This window comes from Salmo trutta, unplaced genomic scaffold (assembly GCF_901001165.1).
Source record: "Salmo trutta unplaced genomic scaffold, fSalTru1.1, whole genome shotgun sequence".
In the NCBI taxonomy this organism is placed as follows: domain Eukaryota; kingdom Metazoa; phylum Chordata; class Actinopteri; order Salmoniformes; family Salmonidae; genus Salmo; species Salmo trutta.
The window spans coordinates 600,007-615,761 of NW_021822565.1; the positions used below are offsets into that span (position 1 = coordinate 600,007).

The 15,755-nt window shown below is 44.8% G+C and overlaps 1 protein-coding gene across 3 annotated transcripts in view; it reads left to right on the top strand.

The window, feature by feature from the left end:
* Positions 1 to 12,329: 12,329 nt before the first annotated feature.
* Positions 12,330 to 15,755, top strand: part of LOC115182686 (multiple C2 and transmembrane domain-containing protein 2) — a gene marked incomplete at its 3' end in the record, with an annotated part of 72,936 nt that continues 69,510 nt past the window's right edge. For all 3 annotated transcript variants that reach the window (XM_029744181.1, XM_029744183.1, XM_029744182.1), the window contains 1 exon segment: positions 12,330 to 12,486.

A 15,755-nucleotide genomic window follows, 5' to 3' on the forward strand; every position in this document is an offset into this window, starting at 1 on the left:
CGCCCAGACTGTCGACAGCAGCGCTTTTTCGCAGTCTGAGTATTTGTGTTCGGCGGGTTGATTGTTTTGCTCGCGTAAGCAACCACACTTTGTCTTGGTTCGTATTTTTGTACAACCAGCGCTAAGGCAGTGCTCTGAGAAACCGACTTCCAAAAAGAATGTCTTGTCTTTGTTGGGGTATACCAGGCAGGGTGCCTCCGCAAACGCAGGTTTTCAAGGAAGCCACCGCTTCGTTGTGAGTGACATCCCAAACGAATGGGGTGTCTTTCTGAAGAAGGTGAGTCAACGGTTTTGACAAGTCGGCGTAGTTTTCGATGAATTGACGGGAGTAATTACATACTCCCAAGAAGCTGCGCACCTCGTGAAGGTTTGTAGGTGTTTTGATGTTGCGGACTGCTTGGATTCGGTTAGACTGTGGCAGGATGCCCTCGGCACCCACCAGAAGCCCAACGTAGTTTACCTTGGTCCTGCACCATTGCCCTTTCATGATGGCCAACTTAGCCCCTGCAGTCCCGAGTTGGGTGAGAACGTGGTCCATTTCATTGAGGTGATGTGACCAAGTCTCACTTCTCATGAGAACGTCGTCCACGTAAATTATCGTCCCCCTAGAGGCTGCGTCTGGCATCGCCTTGTGCAGGAAGATGTTGAACTCTGAGGGGGAGTTCGCATACCCGAATGGGCAACGATTGAACGTGAAGAGCTTGTTCGAGAAAGAGAAAGCCAACTTGTGTTGGTCACGCGGGTCGACTGTCATGGTCCAGAAACCATTTGCCACGTCGACTGTGGAGAAGTACTTGGCGTTTGCCACCTTTGGCAACTCTTGGTCGAGCTGTGTCATTGGCCAACGAGACAACGGAACCAGTTTGTTGAGTTGTCTATAGTCAATGGTAAGACGCCATTTACCCGTTGGTTTCAGAACGGGCCACACGGGAGCGCTGTACGTACTGTTACATTCCCTGATTATCCGTTTAGCTAATAAGGAATCGATAATCTCTTGTACTGCTGCGTATGCTGCGAGCGGGATTTTGTATTGTCTAACGAACGTAGGAGTTGCTCCGGGTGGCGTAGGAATACGCACCACATGGATACCCGTAACCCCGCAATCCAGCGAGTCTGTCGACCAGATCTCACTGTGTTTGTTAAACAATTCTCTCAACTGATGGCGTTCAGTGTCATTGACAAGAGCATCAGCCTCCGACAGTAGTTGTATTACCTGTGCATGGAAACCAGGATATGGTTCGGCGACATTGTACAGGTCTTCATCGGGTGGTGACGGCATGTCACCTTTGGAAGAGTCATCGGTTGTTTTCTCACAAGAGTGTACTTCGCATGCAGGAGGAGACGCAATATCATCCTCCGTGACGATGGAGTATATTAACAGGTTGCTGTCAGGATCGGCATCCAGCCGGAATGCCGATGTGTCGTCCAGTGGCAATACAGGAGTTAGTGCTATTGCTTTTGACTGACAAGTAAACAGCGTACCTCCCTCGCCATCTAGGTCTAGGGAGGACGGAAGAGGCCCAATCACAGGAACAACTAGTTCAAAATCATGGAAGGCGTAATCGATCAATGTTCCTAGCTGAGTGTGCCGAGGAATGGAAATATCCGCTTGAGTCAGATTTTGTACCAGGAGGTAAGTGGATCTAGTGGTTAGTTCCAACAGTGGGTTGCCATTGATAGTTAGCCCCAAGTCGAATAGTTTTGGAGAGGGTTGGAAGAACGCAGTGGTGCCTTCCATCCGGTATCCGGGCGCCAGGTTCAGTCTTACAGAAACCTCTGTGGTTCTTGCCGGTATCAACATGGCGGACTCAGTTATCGTCTTGCAAGCTTCAGGAATAGTCTGCCCGGAAGCCATTCGCACCGGGTCGAAAGACAAGGCATGTTGGTTTGGCTGCGCCAAAGACCAAAGAACTTGGTGTATGGTATCAAGTTTAACACCCAATCTTACCAAAATGTCCGCTCCCACATAGACTGTATGTGGGAGGTCCGCGACAACCAGTAGGTAGTGGGATAATTCCTTGGTTCCAATGCGGATCGACAGCGCACACACCCCTATTGCGGTGAGTGTTGTCTGGGGAGTCGTTCCCAGTGGAAATCTAAACGTTTTCGGCACAAGGGAATGGCAGTTAGCCGTTTTCGAAATTTCGTTGAACATTTCCAAACTGATTGCGGATTTTTCTGACCAGGTGGCCAGCCTGGTATCCTCAGCCCTAGTGCCGTTTAGGCACACGCCCCCTATCAGAGGAGGGCGGTAAGTGTCGGCTGGTGAATCACCCAAGCCGCACAAGAAAACCACATGTTCGGTTAAGTTCCGAGTCGAACTCACATTGTCCTTTGCCACAAATGGCGGGCTCATGGCCAAGTTCACAGGGTTTGCGTCAGATGCTGACGTCGGACCCACGTCGTTGCACAATGTATGGCAGGTAGCCTTGGAAGAATGCGGCGAAGTCAACGGAGTTGGCATAGGTATTTGTGACCAGATTTGATTTGTTTTCCAATCCATTAGTGGTACCAAACGGTCAATTAAATCACTCCCAATCAGCATTCGTTCGATTTCGATGCTAGTCACATACACGGGGTGTATCAGTGACACTCTTTCGAAGTTGAGTTTAAGTAGGAGACGTTTGGTTAGGGGCGAGGTAGCTTGAGTGAAACCTCGAAGATTCGTATCGCAATGTTCCGTTTTCAACCAACGTTTTGTTGGGTCCACTGCCCTTTTTAGTTCATCCAGCAAGGTTTCGGATATGAGGGAAATTGTTGAACCCGAATCTATCAGAGCGTGACAGGTCACACAGTCCTCCAGGACTGTTCTAAGGTATGGCCTGTTCGAGTTGGTTTTTCTCGTCATATCCCCAACAAAATGGAGTGGGTTGGGAGAACGGAGCGGTTTGTAATCTGCGTCGATTTCCAAGACAGATAAGTCACCTACGTGACCCAGTGGGTCCTCTATCGGAATGGTAGAGGAATCATCTGTTGCAAAGCTGCTTATCTCGTGCATCTCCACCTCCGTGTCCAAGTCTGTAGACAAAACCTGCGGGCTTATGTCTAGAACGGGCGGTACCTGGACAGGGATTCGAGTGGGGGCGGGGGTAATGGAAATGTTTGCGTCCTCTTGAATTGCATGAATTTCGGCGGACTCGGTTTCCAACGATTTTACGCCTAGTCATGAGGATTTATCCTTGTCCTCTTTCTCAAATTTCTTACGATGCAGTACATCTTTTATCAGAGCTTCTATATCATTTCGGTTAGCGTTTAAATCATTGTTGAACACTTTGTTGCCCTTGTTACGCTTGTTACCCTTGTGTCCTGACCCTTTGTGAGAGTTAGGCGGAGGGGCATGTCGGCTAGGTTGATCTCTACGGGACCTGTTAGATTGGGGACGTTCATCGTAGCTATTGTTACGGCGGTGGTTGTCGGGGTGGTGGTTACTTGGTAGCCACCCCCTTTGATCGTCCTCTTTTACAGCATATGTCCCTGATGCAGCCCCTTCTAATTCGAGTGATGGTTCCCGCCTAAGCTCGAAAGTCAAGGTGTCCGGGCTCTTAGCCCGGCTTGCTTTTGATGCTTCAAAAGCGGTGCTTGCCAGCTCTCGGAGCGTCGAGATTGGCAACCCGACGTGGGCAGTAGGGCCCAAGTAGTTAATGAAGTTGGGAGACATGTTTGACAGAAAAAGTTGTTTGAACGGTAATAGGTCTTCCATTCCTGTTTCAGTGAGCATGCCAAAGTAAGCTGAACGAAGCCGGTGATAGTAGGCTTGTGGGTGTTCATTTCGAGCTTGTCTGATATTGTTAGCCAATGAACTATCGTGTTTGCGAGTCGCAGAACCACTGAATTCTATTTTCAAAACCGTGGCAAGTTTTGCACGTGTTGCTCTTGTAGACGGATGAACCTTGTCACGTGTCTGTTGGACGTTCGCTTCAAAAGATAGAGCCTGTCTGCATTCGTAGTGTTTGGGTAGCCATCCAAGGCGTCCTCTATGTCGGCTAAGAATGTCTCAGTGTCGTTTGGCTTTCCCGGAACGGGGTCGAAGAGGCGGAAGTTTTTGACGATTTTGTCAAGGCGATCCCCACCAAGTGCGCGGGGAGCATCTGCACTCTCCCGTGGAGAATTGTGGGCCGAGAGGCCAAGAGGAAAAGTCAAGCTGTGGTTGTGTTGGCGAGGAGGCCCCAATTCACTGTGGGCCGAATGGCCAAGAGAAAGAGGCTGAAATCTCCTGTCATCTACATTCCCTCGTTCTCTTAGCTCCGGATGTGAGCTAGGTTGCTTGGTTTGGTTGTCCCGCGATAGCGCGTGACTGTTCTGGAGTTCCTCCAGATGATACCTAAGGGTGGTGTTATGCTGCATCGCAGAGTCCACCTGGGAGTTGAGGGTGTTTATTTTCGACACGTAGGTGTCGCCCTTTTTTCGCTCGGCCTCATACTTATCTGTCATGGTTTGCAGGGAGAGGTCGCGAGTGTGGAGTGAGAGATCCAGTGATGCGATGTCCTCCTTTTGTTTAGAGGTCACATTTTCCAACTTTCTCACCTGGTCTTTCTCATCCTTCATTAAATCAGCGACTTCAATGAGTTCTGCTGTTTTGTCCTCCAACTTGGTCATTGTGTTCATTAACTGATCGTCTTTGGTCTGCAGCTTTTGGAATAGAGCATTATTACTTTGAGTGGTTTCATTCACAACCGTTTGTAGGGCATCAATTTGCTCGCCCCGTTTTCTAACTAGCTCTTCCGATTCATCTAGTTTCGCGTGGACTTCATCGTATTTAGTTTTGGCTAAACCGAGTTGTTCTTTTAGAATACGGACTTGGTCAAGAGTTTGTTCGCGTTCTTTGTTATAAGTGTTAGACAGATCTTCCAATTTATCTGTTCTCACACACAGTTCCTCAACTAGCAGTAGCTTATCTTTTTCGGCTTTCGATGCCAGCTCCCTGGTTCTCTCCACCTGTACCTTGAACTCCCCAGCTTCCTGCTCGTGCCTCTGCTGGGCACTGAGGTACTGGTGCACTGTCCATCTCTGCTGGTGGGCATAGTTGAGGGCTAAACTGGAGAGAACCTTCACAAGGCCTCCGCCTGATGGTCTATTTTGAAGAGCGTCTGTCGCAATGTCAGCATTTTTCTCGCTTATGGCATTGAAATCTAACATTTTCAGCCCCTCGGCATAGTTAGGATTTGCATCGTTGCTGAGGTCCGCGATCAATCTTTCCGTGGGTGAAGGTCCACTGATTAGAGGGGAAATGGGTGGAAACCCATCTGATGGATTGCTCATTATTATGATTGTCAGTTATTTCAATTTACGTAATGTTTGGGGTTTTTAGTTGGAGGCTGCAAACACGATTTAACTCAGTTTGTAAACGTCAATGAATCATCAAGACTGGGTCAGTAATGTGAGTTGGTTATTACTGAACTTGCCAAAACAGGTTTAATTGATTAAATCGATTTTAATGATAAATCTAACCTGTATCGGCTATTTGGGAATTTTAATTTTAATTCACCTGAAAGAGTTGCTATCTCTAAGTTAACGTTGAAAAGTTTAACTATGTCTCATTGGTTAGTACACATTAGTTTGCGTATTATTCCAATAACCAACCTGGACGGTAGTGTAGCAATTTAATGTATATTAAATTGAACGAGACAATGATATCCAATCAGTTGAGACTGGTTAGATATCGTACAGCATAAGCTGAATTATTTAAAAATAATTACTGGTGATTCTTCACCACCGGAGGTCACTGTTAACACAAGCTAAAATCGACAGGGTACCAGTGAAAATAGAATTTTACAAAACTGTTAAAAAGTCTACCTAAACACCATTAAGCTGGTAAAACAGCTTTAATCTATTAATCAATTTGAATGATTAGTCAACCCCGTATAGGCTAAAGGAATTAGCTTTAATTAACCTGAAGTAATTGCTATATCTAAGTTAACATTGAAAAGTTTAACTATGTCTCATTGGTTAGAACACATTAGTTTGTGTATTATTCCAATAACCAACCTGGACGGTAGTGTAGCAATTTAATGTATATTAAATTGAACGAGACAATGATATCCAATCAGTTGAGACCGGTTAGATATCGTACAGCATAACCTGAATTATTTAAAAATAATTACTGGTGATTCTTCACCACCGGAGGTCACTGTTAACACAAGCTAAAATCGACAGGGTACCAATGAAAATAGAATTTTACAAAACTGTTAAAAAGTCTACCTAAACACCATTAAGCTGGTAAAACAGCTGTAATCTATTAATCAATTTGAATGATTAGTCAACCCCGTATAGGCTAAAGGAATTAGCTTTAATTAACCTGAAATAGTTGCTATATCTAAGTTAACGTGGAACAGTTTAACCATGTCTCATTGGTTATGGCACATTCGTGTGTGTATTATTCCCATAACCAACCTGGAGAGGTAGTGTATCAATTTAATGTATGTATAAAATTGAACAAGACAATGATATCTAATCGGTTAAGACTGGTTTGATATCCTACAGCGTAACCTGACTTATTTCACGAAAAATGACTGGCGATTCTTCGCCAGAGGTTACGGATAGCCCAAGCTGAGATCACACAGGATTCCCGTCTAACGCGGGAATTCACTATGAACAAAGAGGAAAACAAAAATGGCTGCTCCCCTTTGTTAGCTTAGCATCTGGCGCAATGCTTAGCTTTCCTTGCGCGGGGTTTCCTCCTCGCCGCACAAGGGATGTTCCCTCCAACAAGGGAACAGGTTTACTTGGTGACGTCTCACGTTCAACCCTTAACCTCTTCCCGTTACCAAACGCGAGAGGTAGAGAGATAATAACTTCGCTTCGGTCAAACGAATATATCTACTCTAATTTCCGTAATGGCTGGCTCATATGTCCTCTGCTCTAGGAATTACTTATGACCGAGTCAGATCACTCCTGAAAGCGATCGACAGAAATAACACTACGTTAGGCCCAACTAGTATTATTTCTCAGAATGCCTGCATCGGCTGGTACATATGCCCTAGCTCGTAGCATTCAGTAGACCCCCTTCACACTGGCTTTGGTCAGATATACAACAGGGGTCGTTCTCTCCCGACCAGTATCTGGGTGAAATGGAACGACACACACACTTCTCTCCCGCACTAGTCCTGCCTATAGCTATTAATGGAATGTGTATATATATTGCTACACAATTGATATGGAATAACACAACAGTGCGGCCTAGTCCTATCTTAGATTCCTCACAGGGGGCGCCATATGTCGTGACGTTGTATTAGTTAATGTGATGACTGTTGCTCATCGAATGATTAACGGTTTATAATTACGTGATTAAATGAATTAAGCAATGAATCAAGCAATTATTAACTCATTAACCTGGGGCACCATGGGAACATTGTTTTGATTGAGTTTCTATTTCCCAAATTAACTCAAAGGATATCAGAATATCGATTACAACAGTCGCTAAATTAATCAATTTCCTCTACAGTCTCATAATCTGAACGTCGTATAATCCGGGAATCTGCACGGACCCGGGCTTTACCACTGAATTTACCACACCAATCTTAGTTGATTATTTATTTACTAGCAAGCTAAAATGATGATAAAAATGCACATACACAAAACACAGTCTCGCTATTGATTAGGACTTAGTATAACGGGCCAACACACTATGGCGCTTGTTACCCAAAATGGGGATTTTAAAGAGAGAGAAATAAAGGAAGTACACGAGAGAAATATACATTTGGGTTCATTTGTCAGCCAATGCTTATTTAAAATTAGCCTTGCCCCGAACTGCCGCTCTTATGGGTCAGAATATAATGATGTAATTACGTGTTGGAGGTCTCAGGTGGGAAGCTCCGCGTGGGTCGTTTAGGCTTCTAAATGACGCACTTCTCCGGCGCAACTCTCTGGTTGTCCTCACGATGTCAGTGTCCTTCTTGGCTAAGTGGTCTGATCCTCACCCTTGATCGGAAAGGGGTCTTCTGAGGACAGACAGCTCTGTAGCTCAGAGCTCACAGCTTCGGCTCGAATGGTGTCGATACCACGATTCAATGGAGAGTGGAGGCTGGGTGGTTCGGCTTGAATTCACCCGCTTAGACACAGCTACTCGTCCGTAGCTCGTGTAGAAAAATATTTCTTTGTCTTCAACCTTGTGTTTCGTTTTGGGGTTCGTCGACTTTGTTAGACCTTAGCTGCAGCTTGGGGTCAATAGTCTCCTATGTTAATTCTTCACTCTCCTGTCTTATACCCTCGGGTCAGAAGTGGGTGTAACCGCCTTTAGGGCAATTCTCTGGGCGGACCAAGTAAAGGGGGCAAGGCTTAGATTTGGTTAAAAATCCGATTTTAGACACTAACTTCACATTTCATCTTTACCAAAACATTCTGTTTGATTTGGATATTTTCCAAACAGCGTACAATGTATAAACATCAGGCATATACTGGGAAAACTCTTAAAGGTACAATGTTTTCATAATAACGTCATCTCTTAACCTTTAAAAACAAATACAAAAGTTACATACATTTTAATATTCCACTTTTCGTCATAACCACCATTGTGGCTGATGGAAACCATTGTTCCAAAGTCCCTTTATTGCATGTTTAATGTTCTGAGGCCAGTTCTCCATTGTTAGGACAAAGGAATTTCTCTGTGGCCTAAGTTTTATTATGGGCGTGAGGTGTCATAAAACCCCCACATCTTCAGACCCCTAGATCTCTCCTCCTCTGTTGGGGGTTTGGGAGATAATCTGTAGGGTGGTGGTCTCCTGTACCCTGACCTGATCAGGACAGTCATGACACAGGGATTCCAAAGGGAAACCCAGCCGAGAGCTGGCCAGTGACGCCAGCCTACTAGACTATCGAATTTCCAAGCAGAAACCCAGCAGAGAGCTGCCCAGTGACGCCATCCTACCAGACTATCAGGGATTCCAAAGGGAAACCCAGCCGAGAGCTGCCAAGTGACGCCAGCCTACTAGACTATCAGGGGTTCCAAAAGGAAACCCAGCCGAGAGCTGCCAAGTGATGCCAACCTACCAGACTATCAGGGATTCCAAAGGGAAACCTAGCCAAGAGCTGGCCAGTGACGCCAGACTATCAGGGATTCCAAAAGGAAACCCAACCGAGAGCTTCCCAGTGACGCCAACCTACCAGATTATTAGGGGTTCCAAAGAGAAACCCAGCCATGAGCTGCGCACTGACGCTAGTCTACGAGATGAGCTGAATATCTTCTATGCTCGCTTCAAGGCAAGCAACACTGAACCATGCATGCAAGCTGTTCCGGACAATTGTGTGATCATGGTCTTTGTAGCTGATGTAAGACCTTTAAACAGGTCAAGATTCACAAGGCCAGATGGATTTCCAGGACCCGTACTCAGAGCATGCGCTGACCAGTTGAGAAGTGTCTTCACTGACATTTTCAACATGTCCCTAATCTAGTCTGTAATACATGTTTCAAGCAGACCACCATAGTCCCTGTGCCCAAGAACACCAAGGTAACCTGCCTAAATGACTATCGCCCCGTAGCACTCACATCTGTAGCCATGAAATGCTCTGAAAGGCTGGTAATGGCTCACATCAACACCATTATCCCAGAAACCCTAGACCCACTCCAATTTGCATACTGCCCAAACAGATCCACAGATGATGCGATCTCTATTGCACTCCACACTGCCCTTTCCCACCTGGACAAAAGGAACACCTATGTGAGAATGATATTCATTTACTACAGCTCAGCGTTCAACACCATAGTGTCCACAAAGCTCATCAATAAGCTAAGGACCCTGGGACTAAACACCTCCCTCTGCAACTGGATCCTGGACTTCCTGACGGGCTGCCCCCAGGTGGTAAGGGTAGGCAACAACACATCTGTCATACTGATCCTCAACACGGGGGCCCCTCAGGGGTGTGTGCTCAGTCCCCTCCTGTACTTTCTGTTCACCCACGGCTGTGTGACCGTACACGACTCCAACACCAACAACTTTGCTGACGACACGACGGTGGTGGGCCTGATCACCAACGGCGATGAGACAGCCTATAGGGAGTAGGCGCTCCAGAGGGTATTGCGTACGGCCCAGTACATCACTGGGGCCAATCTTCCTGCCAGCCAAACATTTAAAACCTATTCAGTCTGTCTACAAACAGGCTCTCAAAGTGCTTGATAGGAAGCCCAATAGCCATCATCACTGTTACATCCTCAGAAAGCATGGCCAATACATACAGAGACAGAGAGGAGCTGTTTCACTGTCCAGACAGCATCAGATAGATGGTCTATACATACAGAGGGGAGCTGTTACACTGACCAGACAGCATCAGATAGATGGTCTATACATACAGAGACAGAGAGGAGCTGTTACACTGTCCAGACAGCATCAGATAGATGGTCTATACATATAGAGACAGAGAGGAGCTGTTACACTGTCCAGACAGCATCAGATAGATGGTCTATACATACAGAGGGGAGCTGTTTCACTGTCCAGACAGCATCAGATAGATGGTCTATACATACAGAGACAGGCTGTTTCACTGACCAGACAGCATCAGGTAGATGGTCTATACATACAGAGAGGAGCTGTTTCACTGTCCAGACAGCATCAGATAGATGGTCTATACATACAGAGACAGAGGGGAGCTGTTTCACTGTCCAGGCAGCATCAGATAGATGGTCTATACATACAGAGACAGAGGGGAGCTGTTTCACTGTCCAGGCAGCATCAGATAGATGGTCTATACATACAGAGACAGAGGGGAGCTGTTTCACTGACCAGACAGCATCAGATAGATGGTCTATACATACAGAGACAGAGAGGAGCTGTTTCACTGTCCAGACAGCATCAGATAGATGGTCTATACATACAGAGGGGAGCTGTTACACTGACCAGACGGCATCAGATAGATGGTCTATACATACAGAGACAGAGAGGAGCTGTTTCACTGTCCAGACAGCATCAGATAGATGGTCTATACATACAGAGACAGGCTGTTTCACTGACCAGACAGCATCAGATGGATGGTCTATACATACAGAGACAGGCTGTTTCACTGACCAGACAGCATCAGATGGATGGTCTATACATACAGAGGGGAGCTGTTACACTGATCAGACAGCATCAGATAGATGGTCTATACATACAGAGACAGGCTGTTTCACTGACCAGACAGCATCAGATAGATGGTCTATACATATAGAGACAGAGAGGAGCTGTTACACTGTCCAGACAGCATCAGATAGATGGTCTATACATACAGAGGGGAGCTGTTTCACTGACCAGACAGCATCAGATAGATGGTCTATACATACAGAGACAGGCTGTTTCACTGACCAGACAGCATCAGATAGATGGTCTATACATACAGAGACAGAGAGGAGCTGTTTCACTGTCCAGACAGCATCAGGTAGATGGTCTATACATACAGAGGGGAGCTGTTTCACTGACCAGACAGCATCAGATAGATGGTCTATACATACAGAGGGGAGCTGTTACACTGACCAGACAGCATCAGATAGATGGTCTATACATACAGAGGGGAGCTGTTTCACTGACCAGACAGCATCAGATAGATGGTCTATACATACAGAGGGGAGCTGTTTCACTGACCAGACAGCATCAGATAGATGGTCTATACATACAGAGAGGAGCTGTTACACTGACCAGACAGCATCAGATAGATGGTCTATACATACAGAGGGGAGCTGTTTCACTGACCAGACAGCATCAGATAGATGGTCTATACATACAGAGGGGAGCTGTTTCACTGACCAGACAGCATCAGATAGATGGTCTATACATACAGAGGGGAGCTGTTTCACTGTCCAGACAGCATCAGATAGATGGTCTATACATACAGAGGGGAGCTGTTTCACTGACCAGACAGCATCAGATAGATGGTCTATACATACAGAGACAGGCTGTTTCACTGACCAGACAGCATCAGATAGATGGTCTATACATACAGAGACAGAGGGCCCATGTTTCGCTCACTTGGATGTTTTCTCTGGTGATATACATTTAGCCTTTTGCCAATATGAAGGAAAATCATGAAACACATATAGAAGAAAGATACATTATTTTATGTTTTTATTTTTATTTTCTTGGTACATTTTTTGTGCGCTTCCCTTGGCATACATGAACACACACCACGAGATCTATTGCACACCAACAGCTGCTAAAACTTTCGCATTGAAAACAACCAGTTTCTATTGGCCAAATTCAGGTAGGTCCCAACCCGGGTGCTTCGGTTTGGTAATGGTTACGCAGCAGGCGTAAAATAAGGTTTCCTCGTGAATACACCCCTATTTTAAACATCGGCCAAACAGTGACCTGTTCGCGCCACCGCCCTTTAATTCACTGCGCGCTCCTGTTCATTGCGCGCTCCCGTATTCGACGAGGAAGTCCCATCGTTTGTTCAGAAGTACCGCTTCGCTAAAAGGACGTAGCAGATGTGTCGTGTTTCACGCTTCAACAAATCTATCGCGCAACCTTGACGTGCAATGGGAACAGAGACGTTTTGAGAATGTTTTCAGCAACGGAGATAAAGGTACATTCTGAGATGTTCTCTTATTTTCCAGGTCGCGTTTATGATTGTAAAGTTACCTGTCCGGAGTTGTCCTCCACGAGTCTGGACGGTACAGGTGTGAACCTGGTGACGTTGTCGACTTCAACAATGTGCTGTAAAAGTTGTCTGAACTAATGTATTTTATTACCATCTCGCGTATATTTCATTTAAATGCCGAAGTAGTGTTTTTGGGGATTTTAGGAATGTGACTGTGAAGATTTTGAAACCGGTATCCTCCCTAAAACAGGTTTATCAATTAAAGTGCATAATGACAGAAGACCAGCATGGTTGTTTAAACAAAGTGTAAACATATCGGTGTGTATGGAAAATGCTTCAACAGAACAAACACACCTGCCATAAAGTCATGTCAAATCTCATATGGCACCTAGTATCAGTTATAACATCATATAATGTATCTGTTCCTTTTATAGGTATCTGGTAACTTTCCCCTGATGTTAAGGAAAATGCTCTAAAACACAATGTTAAGCAATCAACAAGTCATGAAGTACCAAGCAAACACACTTTAATATTCTATGATACAAATCTGTTGTAATAATAATAATGTATTTAAAACATTTTACAATATGTTTAAGTTTGTGGATGTTCTGTTAGGGCGACGTGATGGCAGAAAGGTGTCAGATATGAGATGAAAGTTAACTGCTAACTTTCCCATGATGCTCTCTGTCCTGTTTCCTAAACACTGAGAACCAGCAGGCAGCAGATAGCTCTGTCTATACACACACACACACACACACACATTGATCAAGAAATGTCTCTTTGACAGGACGTGTTTGGACTGTTGCTCAACGTCTGCAGTGTCAACTCACCGGAACAGGCTCAAACACATCTAACATCTATTCCACAGTTATTAAGTTCACATCTTATTCAATCAATCAAATGTTATTTAAAAGTACTTTTTGTTTAAAAAAATTATGCAGTTCAAAGTGTTATTACCATCTAATGCCGTAGTAGTGTTATTACCGTCTAATGCCGTAGTAGTAGTGTGTTATTACCGTCTAATGCCGTAGTAGTAGTGTGTTATTACCATCTAATGCCGTAGTAGTGTTATTACCGTCTAATGCCGTAGTAGTGTTATTACCATCTAATGCCGTAGTAGTAGTGTGTTATTACCGTCTAATGCCGTAGTAGTGTGGTATTACCGTCTAATGCCGTAGTAGTGTGGTATTACCGTCTAATGCCGTAGTAGTGTTATTACCGTCTAATGCCGTAGTAGTGTTATTACCGTCTAATGCCGTAGTAGTGTTATTACCGTCTAATGCCGTAGTAGTGTTATTACCGTCTAATGCCGTAGTAGTGTGTTATTACCGTCTAATGCCGTAGTAGTGTGTTATTACCGTCTAATGCCGTAGTAGTGTTATTACCGTCTAATGCCGTAGTAGTAGTGTGGTATTACCGTCTAATGCCGTAGTAGTAGTGTGGTATTACCGTCTAATGCCGTAGTAGTGTGGTATTACCGTCTAATGCCGTAGTAGTAGTGTTATTACCGTCTAATGCCGTAGTAGTGTGTTATTACCGTCTAATGCCGTAGTAGTGTGTTATTACCGTCTAATGCCGTAGTAGTGTGTTATTACCGTCTAATGCCGTAGTGGTGTTATTACCGTCTAATGCCGTAGTAGTGTGTTATTACCATCTAATGCCGTAGTAGTAGTGTTATTACCGTCTAATGCCGTAGTAGTAGTGTTATTACCGTCTAATGCCGTAGTAGTAGTGTTATTACCGTCTAATGCCGTAGTAGTAGTGTGTTATTACCGTCTAATGCCGTAGTAGTAGTGTGTTATTACCGTCTAATGCCGTAGTAGTGTGGTATTACCGTCTAATGCCGTAGTAGTGGTATTACCGTCTAATGCCGTAGTAGTGGTATTACCGTCTAATGCCGTAGTAGTGTTATTACCGTCTAATGCCGTAGTAGTGTTATTACCGTCTAATGCCGTAGTGTGTTATTACCGTCTAATGCCGTAGTAGTGTGTTATTACCGTCTAATGCCGTAGTAGTGTTATTACCGTCTAATGCCGTAGTAGTGTGTTATTACCGTCTAATGCCGTAGTAGTGTGTTATTACCGTCTAATGCCGTAGTAGTGTGGTATTACCGTCTAATGCCGTAGTAGTGTGGTATTACCGTCTAATGCCGTAGTATTGTGGTATTACCGTCTAATGCCGTAGTAGTAGTGTGTTATTACCGTCTAATGCCGTAGTAGTAGTGTGTTATTACCGTCTAATGCCGTAGTAGTAGTGTTATTACCGTCTAATGCCGTAGTAGTAGTGTGTTATTACCGTCTAATGCCGTAGTAGTGTTATTACCGTCTAATGCCGTAGTAGTAGTGTGTTATTACCGTCTAATGCCGTAGTAGTGTGGTATTACCGTCTAATGCCGTAGTAGTGTGTTATTACCGTCTAATGCCGTAGTAGTGTGTTATTACCGTCTAATGCCGTAGTAGTAGTGTTATTACCGTCTAATGCCGTAGTAGTAGTGTTATTACCGTCTAATGCCGTAGTAGTAGTAGTAGTAGTGTTATTACCGTCTAATGCCGTAGTAGTGTTATTACCGTCTAATGCCGTAGTAGTGTTATTACCGTCTAATGCCGTAGTAGTGTTATTACCGTCTAATGCCGTAGTAGTGTTATTACCGTCTAATGCCGTAGTAGTGTTATTACCGTCTAATGCCGTAGTAGTGTGTTATTACCGTCTAATGCCGTAGTAGTGTGGTATTACCGTCTAATGCCGTAGTAGTGTGGTATTACCGTCTAATGCCGTAGTAGTGTGGTATTACCGTCTAATGCCGTAGTAGTGTGGTATTACCGTCTAATGCCGTAGTAGTGTTATTACCGTCTAATGCCGTAGTGGTGTTATTACCGTCTAATGCCGTAGTGGTGTTATTACCGTCTAATGCCGTAGTAGTGTTATGTTATTACCGTCTAATGCCGTAGTAGTGTGGTATTACCGTCTAATGCCGTAGTAGTGTGGTATTACCGTCTAATGCCGTAGTAGTGTGGTATTACCGTCTAATGCCGTAGTAGTGTTATTACCGTCTAATGCCGTAGTGGTGTTATTACCGTCTAATGCCGTAGTGGTGTTATTACCGTCTAATGCCGTAGTAGTGTTATGTTATTACCGTCTAATGCCGTAGTGGTGTTATTACCATCTAATGCCGTAGTGGTGTTATTACCGTCTAATGCCGTAGTAGTGTTATGTTATTACCGTCTAATGCCGTAGTAGTGTGGTATTACCGTCTA